Source organism: Cottoperca gobio, chromosome 11, assembly GCF_900634415.1.
Source record: "Cottoperca gobio chromosome 11, fCotGob3.1, whole genome shotgun sequence".
Lineage (NCBI taxonomy): Eukaryota > Metazoa > Chordata > Actinopteri > Perciformes > Bovichtidae > Cottoperca > Cottoperca gobio.
The window spans coordinates 9,313,632-9,325,639 of NC_041365.1; the positions used below are offsets into that span (position 1 = coordinate 9,313,632).

Consider the following 12,008-nt stretch of genomic DNA (forward strand, 5'->3'; position numbering starts at 1 on the left):
TATATATATATATATAAAAATAAATAAAGTGCCTCACTTTACTGAAGGTTTATGTATTGTCAAACTTTGCTTTATTTAATGCTGTAATCTGTTTTTATATGGAGTTTGATCCGACTAGTATTATGTGGGAACATTGTGTGATTGATCCGACTAGTATTATGTGGGAACATTGTGTGACTGATCCGACTGGTATTATGTGGGAACATTGTGTGACTGAGCTTCACCTCCAACTGTGTCTTTGAGGTGAGTTTCTACAGCTCAAAGGAGTCTAACTACTCTGAAAATAAAACTTGGAGATTTCACCATCACGTGGGAAAGAAAAGGTTCATTTTGATGGAGGTTATGCTTTAATTGACAATGTACGGTGGCGAAGAGTGATGGGAAATATGATGAAAGATGATACAAAGTTGGGAGCTGGACTCAAACTCTGAGATGTGATACAGCGACATACACAGTATGTTTCAGTGTGGCTAAAGAGAAACAAGTTTAGACCTGCGACAACTGGAATCTGATAAAAACACACAAAATAAGGACCAACTCTACAGTATTTGGTTCTTGTTGTATTTCTTTATCAAATACTGACCTCATTGTTAGACAAAGTTGCTACATTCTTCTCTATTTATTTCCCTACTAGATGAGTTTTACCTGTGCTATTTTGCTTTTAACGAGTAAAGGAAAACAGTTTTATATACAGACTGACAGAAGAGCTAAATGTCAAGTCAAAATTCCTGGCTATAAAATACATGCTATGCATATTAAAATATTTATTTTTCATTTTAAGTCAAAAGGCCGGGGTATAAATTGCCACTCAAATGTTAAAATGTAAACTAGACATCTGAGTTCTTTGCATTTTATATGGAATTTATAACTAGTTATTATTATTAACTTAGTGAAAAAGAACAGACTGAAGGTTTCTACCCCCTTATTTCTCTCCAAAACCTTCTGGGACTATTGAACAATCAGATTAAAGAAGTAGATTCACAACGGGTTCTTTTTCCTGTTTAACAACATGTATATATTTAAGAGTGGGATCATTTTGGTTGATATAACCTGAGGTTCATTCAAAGGTTAAACTTATGTTTTATACACTGTATATAACTGCCAAATGTCAACATAAAACACAATAATTTTGTAAACTAAACAATATAACAATGCAAACTCAACCATTGATGTATGAATATTGTCTTCACTGACTTTTTATAAGATTTCATATGAAACTGCATACAAGATTTTCTAATGTTTAACAAACCATGAACAAATAAATGCACATTTTATAAGGACGGTCTTCAGTTTGTCTTTATTTTCAACCAGAGCAAGTTCAGATGTTCTCTCTGTGCCCATGGATCCCAACCTGGAGGTCGCGGAGGTGTTGGGAGTCACTTTTCAGACGATTCTCTGACTTTTTTTCTGGAAAATGTAACCTCGCTAAAAATTATTCAAATAAAACTGGGAACAAATACTAGAAGAAACATTGTAACTGGTGAGGAAAGCTCATCATAAGCAAATACGCTGCACTTTATGAAGTCAATACCACTCTATGCAACCTTTTATCACTTAACAAGCTCATGTCAAAGTTTTGTGACATGCGTGTGCCCAACTATTATTGTGCCCAACCCCGAGCTACATGCTGTATGCAAATTTCTCTAGTTGATTTATAGTTGAAACTCATGTTTCTGCACTTTCCAGAGTTCATCAGAAGATGGTGCTGTTTGATGCCAAGAGAAGTTAAAGGTTTCTGATGAGAGTTGATAGAAGTTCAGTTTCACAGATCAGAACCCACAATATCAATATAACAGGGCTGTGTGTGTGTGTGTGTGTGTGTGTGTGTGTGTGTGTGTGTGTGTGTGTGTGTGTGTGTGGGTGGAGTGCACCAATGCAGTGCATCTTCCCTCTTCACCAGGCTGATTGTTACTTTTTTGCGATTGTTACTTTGTTGCGTTGCCTTTGTAAACTGACGTCTGCGTATATTAATCGCTGCATTCATACACCACTGATTCTGACTTCCACACCTCATTGTAATTATCATTTATAACATACTTTAATACATTTAAAATAGTTATTGCTAAGTTTGGTCTGTATACCCTTCCTTCTTTGCAGCACGCAAGCCGGTTGTAACATAATCAATCTGCCAATTATTTTGTCTATAAAATGTTAGAAAATAGTGATAATTGCGCATTATTATTTAATAAAAGAGGCCATGGTGACATCTTGAGTCCAAAACCCAAATGTATTATTCATATATGACAAAGCAAAGCATTAAATAAAACAGAATACATTTGCTATTTGTATTTATAAAAAGACAAACAATAAGTTTCCAATTAATCAGGAATGAGACATTTTCTGGACTAATTTTAATGAATCATTTCAGACTCCTGCTTCCCCTGCTGGGGCTGCACCTAGCAGAGTGATAAGAAGTACAAACACATCTAGAACAGACTGGGTCCACCCTGCTCAGCTGTCCCTGAGCAAAACAGTGATTCCCTGCAGGGTTGCTACACTGTGAATGACCTCTGACCTGCCTGTGTAGCAAGTCAAGGTGTTTTTACTGAGACTCCCTTACAATTCCTCAAATACTGTGAGTGTGGATGTGCAGTTATGTGCAGTTATGTGCAGTTTTATTCATGTAAATGTGTAAGTTCATGTGTATGTGCGTGCTGGACATTGTTGTGTTACATAAAGCCATAAGAAGCTGTTAATCTCTCACCATGCAGGTCCACTCATGCCTCAGCTGCAGCGGAAGATAAGTTGCTGCTTTTAATCAGTTTCCTTTTAATCCATTAATGTTTACTTACAGGAAGCAAAAGCTACATTTAAGAGAAAAAACAAAAACACAATTGCTGTTTGTGCTGCAACTTAAAGTGTTGAAACAGTAACTCTTGTCAACAGAGGCACAGTGCTCTGCAGTACAAAGGAAAAAATAAGTACTTCCAAACTTCATATGCACTGTAGCAGCTAGTGCACACTTTTATCTTTTAGAAAGACAAAATGACAAAGTGTTATGTCAATAAAGGATTATACTGTTATTCAATATTTGTCTTAATGTCGACCAATGCAGTTTGTCTCGCAGCGTTTTCGGTCCTAGATAGAATAATAGATAATGAAAATACTCTTTAAGGCATCGCTAAAATCTCTGTTTGACATCTTTTCGTTATTTTGTGGCTTTGTGTTGGGTATTTTCCATCCAAGGGTGGATGAAGGAATTTAAGCTTATTATACTGTCCAAACTGCAACATGAGCTTCTTCTGTTTAGTTAAGCATGGGGGAAAGCAAGTTGTGAGCAAACTGAGTCCCCAGACCCTAACTTGACCAGTTACACATTTATTTGGCAATAAAGTATGCACAATAAAAGCAAAGTATAAACTGAAATGATAGTTGGGGGGGGGGGGGGGCATTGTTATATAATGTTGAGGCCCCTTCTGCGTGCTTGTTTAAGTTACCACAAACTACAACTCTTTCTAATTTATATGCACAAATTTCACAGAAAGTGAAAGAAGCATAGGGCTCCCTAGAGAGGGTAAATCTGTCCAAGTCTTGGTCTTGAGATGAAAGGCTGATATGAAAGGTAAAGAAAAAAGAAAGAAAGACAGAACATGAATACATTCATGTGACTTTGTTTACTGATCTGAAAATAATATACATATTTTACTAGTATGCAGCACTACTTCTCCCAAGTTCCAAATAAGTACATTTAAATATTTGTTATTTGAGTTTGTTTGTTTGTTAAGGGAGGGGTTACCGCTTCAACTGTTTTAACAAGGTTGTTTAAAAAGATCAGATCATTAACTAATGTTAAAAGCAATATCACCCTATAAACACAATATTACTCTAACATTATAGATAAATGTCATGCATTCAACAGTGATGCATTAACATGTGTGCAGCGCTTCACTGTTGTAGGCGGTGGAGAGGGAGCACATTTTAATCTTAATTATCACAATTATTGTTGTTTTTATTATCATGTTGTTGTTGCAATCTTTGTTATCATCATTGCAAACACACTCTCTTACCTATACATATTCATATGCACACACAAAAGAACATGTTGTCTTGCTTCTGCGTTGTGTGATGTTTTATTTGTTTTTGTTTGTTGGTGTTTTTGTTTGTTACATTTTAATGTAATTCATTCAGACTGCACTTTGTTGTTTATGGTTGTACTTCTTGTGTATGGTTAATGGTTTTGAATCTGAAAAGCAACTAATATATTCAACATTTCCTTCTGAAATAGATAGATATATAGACAGATATGAAGTGTATACGAAGTCAAACTAACACCAGTACCTAATAGAATAACAATAAAAGTAAGATACATTTAGTAAAATAAGTAAACCAAAATAGAAAAGCAATGTTGTAATATTTTTTATATTTTATTTTATATATTTTACTTTAAATGCTATTCTATTTTACACAGGTGTTAGTATTACTTCTTATACACTTTATATGTATTACTCTATTGTATTTTATATTCTTATGGTGTTGTAATGTTTAAGGAATTTGTGGTATAAGCATTTCCTTTAGGGATTATTATTATATTTGATATTATTTCATTGAAAAAGTAATAACAAATAAGATTGCACATGATATTACAAAGTTACAAAGTAAGTACAAGTAGGCTACCAAAAGAATGGTAGTTAAGTAAACGTCCTTTGTGACTTTCTGTAACAGACATTTTTTTACGGTATTCACCTTTAAAATGTCAACCTCTCCGCTTCACCACCGTGGCCCCGCCCCTTTATGCAGATTAGCCGTGACGTCGACGGATGCCATCGTTACGTCTCTTCTTCCGACAGATATTCCTTTAAAGGCGTATTTAAAGCTCTGGCGTCGGTTGCAGGAGTAGCGGACAACCTATGCAACCAAGCTGCCGCAGAGCCGAGCGACTGTCCGACAGCTCAGCGGACATAAACACGGAACCAGCTGCTGACACGACCCGGCGAGGTGAGCTCGGTGTCGGTCAAAACAGGCGAGAGGGGACGGGTAATAAACATTTTGTTGCCGAGGTTGGTCGGCTCCGGCAGGCGTAATACACAGCATCTCAGGTTGCTGCTGCAGAGAGAGAGAGAGGGAGAGAGAGCAGGAGGAGGAGGAGGTTGAGGGGAGGCATTTACAGTAGTTAGTGTAGGCCTGTGTCAAAAACAAAAAGAGAGGAGAGGCTGGAGGTGCAGACAGCCTGGCACAGGTCAGGTTGCATAATTAGGTTGCTGGGATTATAAAGAGTTTATAATTAGTATTTCTAAATGGTGTTTAAATTTAAAGCAGGTTAAAAATGTAAAAAAAAAACAGAAGAGGCTCAGTGTTGCAGATAGTAGAATAAGCTTAATATCCTTCAGTGCAGATTTTGTAATAACCAGGAAGGAGCAGTTTATGGTGGTGACTTACACACCTGTGACTGTGTGTGATCAAAACAAAAGAGCTACTGGTATGTTTGGATTCTGTGCTTGTCATTAAATAACAAAGAAAATAAGAGGACTTTCCTGCTTTTGTAATGAACTATTCATCTATGTTTTCATTGTCAGTGGCTGTTGGTGCGTTTACATGCCAACAGTTGAGGGTGTTGGTGCCAACAGCCTGCGTTATAGACTAGAAAAAAGATTAGTCAACAAAGATGTAATAAATCAATTAATCGTTAAAGTAGTTTCTTATTAAAATTACTTAAACCATCTCTGGTTCTATCTTCTCAAATGTGAATATTTGCGGATTTTCTTAGTCTTTTGTGATTTTAAATTGAATATATTTGGGGTTTTGGCTATTAATCAAACATAACAAGATTAATTCATTTATCCAGAAAATAGTCTAATAAAGAATCTAATAAAAGTTTGTTGCAGTCGATTTAAATGACACAACAGAGCTCCTCCACCCTTTTGCTGTCAGAAAACATTTATAAGTTGTGTTTTATTTACCATAAAGGACCTTTTCTTTTATGTACATCCATTTGATACTATTTATCTACTGTTTCTATCAGATATGTTTGAAGGATTTTACACACATTTCTGTCATTGAGCGTACAATTTCATTGAAATATATCTGTCTTGGACAGCTGCAGCTCGTTAAACTACTGGTGCAAAGGCAGAGTGAAGGGAGGGAGACTTTGCGTTAAGGTTTTGCTGGCTTGTGTGTGTTATGGTTTATTGGCAGCTACTGATTTTATTTTCATGCTTGTGTGCATAAGAGCGTATTTGCTGTGGTGTCGCATGCTGTATTGATCTAATGTACAGTGTAATATGACTTACTGTGAGTGTCTGTGCCGATTTGCTGAGTCTTAACTCTTTGTTTTTGTTTGTGTTCAGGTACGACTGCAGAGCTTAAAATTGCAGCCTGGACCAAAACGTCTCAACGACATTTATGAAGCTTTTAAGGCCTTTTGGTGAGTCTTGCATGCTCAAACACAAAGGGGGTAGCACCCATTTATTTTGTATGATGTACTTTAAAGTCCTCCATATGTCTTTTTCTTTTTGCTCTTTGCTTGAGTAAATCTGCAGAAAAACAAAACAAAGGTCCCAAAGAGAGATGTAAATGGCCAACACATGTTCTTCCTCCATTTTCTTTCAAGTCTAATCTGTTTCTATTCTGCTGATAAATCACAACCAGCATGAGCAGAACATTTCGGAATAGATGTGCAGTGGTGATCTGGTCGCGGTCTTGGTTTCGATAGACAGGATTTGCATGCACAAACATTTTCATGCTGTTCACACTTCTTCCTTAAAAATCTGTCTCTTTATGCCAGCCCCTAGCTTTCGACATGTTGCGATGCAGTCTGAGTTTCAGATTGCACGCGTGAGACCGGCAGGTTCAGTTGAAGTGAAAGCATTCGACTTCCTCTTGATGAAATGTTTGCTGACTATCAACTAGTGCTGAGTCAGAATCAGGTTATTACCAACGACGAAAAGTAGCCAAACCAGACTGGTCATGTGCAGACAATCACATGAGAACATACACACACACACACACACACACACACACACACACACACACACACACACACACACACACACACACACACACACACACACACTCATAAACTTAAATGTACACTTGCACAGATGTTGTGCAAACAGCGCACACACACCACTTTTTGCATACATTCACAGAGAAAGGCTTTTGATCTTATGCCAACATACAAATATTTTGAACATGTTGAATACTGTGCTATGAGCCAACACCAGTATTCTCACTGACTCCAGATGTGTTTGTTCAATGGTTTCCACGCCACACGATGAAGCTTGATAGTCTCAGTGGGAGCCTGCAGGTTCCTTATTAAACAAGAAGGTATCCTGCTGTAAAGAGATATTAGACACTTATCATGCAACCTCCACGTCCCCGGTTTAAGTTTTCACTCACTCTCTACTGGCAGAGTTGTCCAATAAAGGCCACAATGCAAAATGAATCTCCAAAATATACCATGGAAAGTAATGAGCTCTTGCACGCATTTGATTGGCTAATGCTGATCTTGCCGGATGATGTCACATTGAGTTGCGACAAAAGCTGAGCCGGGCTTAAAATTTGGCAAACAGTTGAAGTGAAGACCAAAAAATGCAACATTTTATTTAAGTAATACTGCCCACCTAACACTTTCCCTTCCACACACACACACACACACACACAGACACACACACACACACACACACAGACACACACACACACACACACACACACACACACACACACACACAGCAGCTGATTCTGTGTGTAGATAACCCACTTCCTTCTGGTGTGAAGTTAAGACAACCAGAGAGAGAGATTGTTTTGCCACCTCTGATCAGAGAGCAAAACTGCGTGTTCATGCGTGTTTATGCGTGCTCACTTATATCCATAGCCCCCCTTATCTCTACCAGATCTGAGAGACATACACACACGCACACAGTTGTTGCAGCTATAAATGCTGTTGTGATGTTTGGAGACACATCATTCAACAGCTGAGGGAAAAAGACTCACATTAATGTGTAGGATAAACAGAAAGTAGATGTTACGGTTTGATTAATCGGTAGTTTAATAGATGTGTGCGTGTGGTTGTAAATCTTCAGGTAGTTTTGTCTGTTTGTGTGGAGACTATAGGCTACACTTCATGCATAGTTTGTTGTTGTTTTTCTAGTGGTGGAGGACTGTTATTAAAGTTAATATCAGATGTCTGTACTGTATTTAGCCCTGGCTTTAAGTTAGAGGACACACACAGATGCTCTCTGTAGCCAGAGAGGCGGTCAATGACACAAAACGTCTTCTAAGAATAGAGACTTTCCACTTTGTTTGCTTGCACTCCTGTCAGCTCTCCTCCACTCTGTCTTATGTTCTGACTGTTTCTTTCTTCTCCTGTCTTTCTTATTTGTATCTTGTTTCCCTTTTTGGCTTGAGCTCTAATGTTGCACCCAGAAGCCTCTTCAATTCTGTAGTTCGTTTGTCCAAGTGGTTTTTATGTCATAACTTAGGGTCACAAGAACGCCGTCTATGTGGAAAGATGCATTAAACTTTTGAGACAGATTATGTTCACGTTATCACCTGTGCATTTCAGAACACTACAGTTTTTAACGTCAAGAATAAAGAAGTCCTCAGAAAGTGCTCAGAAAAAAAAAATGGGGATTTAACTCTATGACAAATGGAACCTCTTTAAAAACAATGCAAATATAAATACTTATTATTAAAGGAGCAGTACATTTGACTGCCTTGTTAAAGGTCCCACTATGCCATTTGGAGATTTGGACCAGCATCCTGATGTCTCGGCAGAGCTCCTATAATCATTGCTGTTGTAGTAAAGGTCAGATGAGCACAGATGAGTTCAGAGAGCGTGAAAAGCATGAACAAATTTGGCCTTACAACACTTTGGAGCGGTTTGGCCTGTGGTTAATTTTAATACTGCACCAGTGAGCTTTTATGAAACTTTTGCACTTTGAGCCAATTTTTCAGTCATTAACGTTTTCTCACACCCAAAAGTGACTTTATCCTGCGGTAGAAAGTAGTCTTAAATCAAATAATTAAACTTCTCTCTTAAAGGCATCTCTTTGGGTTTTGTCCAATCACTGTTCCCATCTTCACTGACTCATCCTGTCCAATGATAAATTGGACATTACATTACAGGACATTTAGCAGACGCTCTTATCCAGAGCGACTTACATTGAACTAAGTACAGGGACAGTCTCCCTGGAGCAACTCAGGTTTAAGTACCTTGCTCAGGGGTACAATGGTGGCAGCCTGTTATTGAACTCCCGACCTTCTAGTGTTTTGTTTGGAAGGCGTACCACTAGGCCATCACCACACACACACACACACACACACACACACACACACACACACACACACACACACACACACACACACACACACACACACACACACACACACACACACACACACACACACACACACACACACACACACACACACACACACACACTTCATATGTAAGAACATTTGTAATATTGTTTTCGATGTCAACATATGACTCTCAATTATGTTGACCAACGAAATGCCATAGATGACCTCTTCAAATGACCTGTTTTGCTTGAAAACTTCAAAATCTAAAGATATTCAGTTTAGTATCACAGAAAACCAGAAAATATTCAAATTTGAGGGACTGAAACCAGTACTTTTTTTGTGTTGCCATTTTTGATTAAAAATTACTTATAGATTCAGTTAACTATAAAAAATAGTTTCTAATTAACTGATTGTTTCACCTCTAGAGTATTTACTACTTTATCATCTGAAAGGAGCTATACAGACAGACAGACATCAGTTGTCTGTGTGCCAGTAACATTAACACTGTTACTAATCCTGCACTCAAACTAATGGACAAAATGTTATAGAGCTCAGTGACATATAACATAAGGTAAATAAACATTAATGGACTATACATACTGGAACAACGATGTTATTTGTCTAAAGCAGTTCTGTGCTTGTGAAACATTTGTTTCTGTCCTGTACTCTGTGGAAGAGAAACAGTTTGTCTTGTTATGTAGTTGTTTTGTTACTCAGTGGGATCCAGACAGAGTGACAAGTTTTATTGCGGCCTCCCAAATATAAAAATGTTCACACTCATAAAGCACTTTGGATTAAATGCTCCACCAAATGGTTTAATCTTGTGTTTGTGGGGCCCATGTTGTTTTGTAATGTGATATTTGGACTGTTTTTGTACTTTGTCTTCAAGCACCATGTAGTTTTCTGGATGTTTATGGAAATGTTCTCAGAAAGTTATTTTCTTGGTGTGTTGGTGAAGTTTTTGGTCACCACAGCCTGCATGATGCCAGCTTTGATCATAAAATCATTTTGTGGATGCTGCAGATGAAACCATTGTTGGAATAATGTTATAGGAAAGTGCAGGGTGCTGAAAATAACTACATCATGATGCCAATTTGTAAAAAGTCTTCTGTCAGGTCGGTCTGTAAGACGACAAGCAAACAACTTTTAAAATGCTCGTTTTGTGATTGGAGCTCGGATCGATCAGGGGGCTATGCTAACATTTTAGCTGCTCCATGAACACTCAAATGTTATATAATTTAGGAATACAATTGCATTCATGTACATATATATTTACATACTGTCAAGGTTCAGTGAAGGTGAGGACCCAATTGCAGGACGCAGATGATGATTTTAACCATAAGAAAGCTTTATTGACAAAAGCTAATAAACATACAGAAATACAAAGTAACAAAACACAAACCAATCAGGGGACGAGCAGAACACGAACAGGCCGCGCAGAGCACGAGCAGGCCGGGCAGAGCACGAACAGGCCGGGCAGAGCACGAACAGGCCGGGCAGAGCACGAACAGGCCGGGCAGAGCACGAACAGGCCGGGCAGAGCACGAACAGGCCGGGCAGAGCACGAACAGGCCGAGCAGAGCACGAACAGGCCGAGCAGAGCACGAACAGGCCGAGCAGAGCACGAACAGGCCGAGCAGAGCACGAACAGGCCGAGCAGAGCACGAACAGGCCGAGCAGAGCACGAACAGGCCGAGCAGAGCACGAACAGGCCGAGCAGAGCACGAACAGGCCGAGCAGAGCACGAACAGGCCGAGCAGAGCACGAACAGGCCGAGCAGAGCACATAACATGAATAACAATCCCACAAAGAAGACTGAGACAGACAGGAATATATACACAGACACTAAATGAGGGAACGAGACACAGCTGTGAGAGAAAGGCAAATACACAGGAGGAACCTAATGAAGGGAACGAGACACACCTGGGGAGAAAGGCAGAAAACACAAGGGCAGGAAGTAATATCAGACATGACACAAGGGGAAGGGAACATTTCAAAATAAAACAGGAAACAGAAACCAAGACTGTGACACATACTGTGTTACTTTAAAATTATATAAACTCACCAGTATTAAAGATGAATTCCTCCAGTTGTTGTTCAACAATGTCAGGATGTCAGGAAAACCTCAACGCTGATAGACTTTTGTGACACCTCATTACACAAATTGCTCACTTTGTTTGCATATTTGAATCCCCAGCACAAATTTGCATCTATTTGCGTCTTTACATTGACTTTGTATGTAATCGCACTGGGCAAAGAATTTACTTTGCGTTTGGTGAGAACACTATAAGTCTTGTTTAGGGTTAAGTATGACATAGACCCTGCTGACTCATACAGTAGCTACTGACATGTTGCTCATTTCCAACCAGACACTGTTTGTGTGCAGCTTTGAACCTGCAGGTTTGATGAGATGTTTGGACACAGTTAGGTTATGCTTCATAGCCAAAGCCACTCCTCATTCCTGTCCTGCTCTGACAGAGAAACAACATGTAAGAAGAGGATCAAAACAAAACTTGAAACTTAACTAGAAACTCAAAACAAGTTTTATTAGTATTGATGGGGAGGGGGGGGGGGTTGTTTTCACCAGCTTGACAATGGCACATTTCTCTGTGGTGGAAGCGTTGCCAATGCCAAGCTTGAGCACCATAAATGTCACTGCGATAATAATTTATATATTATAATAATATTAAGATTGCTGTATTTCTGTATCAAATTAATATATAATAAATATAATCAACAGGGATTTTGACAATTAATATAATTTATTA

General features: G+C 38.5%; 1 protein-coding gene across 2 annotated transcripts in view; it reads left to right on the top strand.

The window, feature by feature from the left end:
- Window positions 1–4,799: 4,799 nt before the first annotated feature.
- Window positions 4,800–12,008, top strand: part of slc45a4a (solute carrier family 45 member 4a) — a 50,055-nt gene continuing 42,846 nt past the window's right edge. Inside the window, exons 1-2 of one of the 2 annotated variants that reach the window (XM_029442710.1) lie at window positions 4,800–4,935; window positions 6,285–6,361. The gene's annotated coding sequence lies outside the window, so the exon portion shown is untranslated. Of the gene's footprint in view, window positions 4,936–6,076; window positions 6,096–6,284; window positions 6,362–12,008 lie in introns of those variants that run through there. The other variant, XM_029442711.1, reaches the window with a different exon arrangement.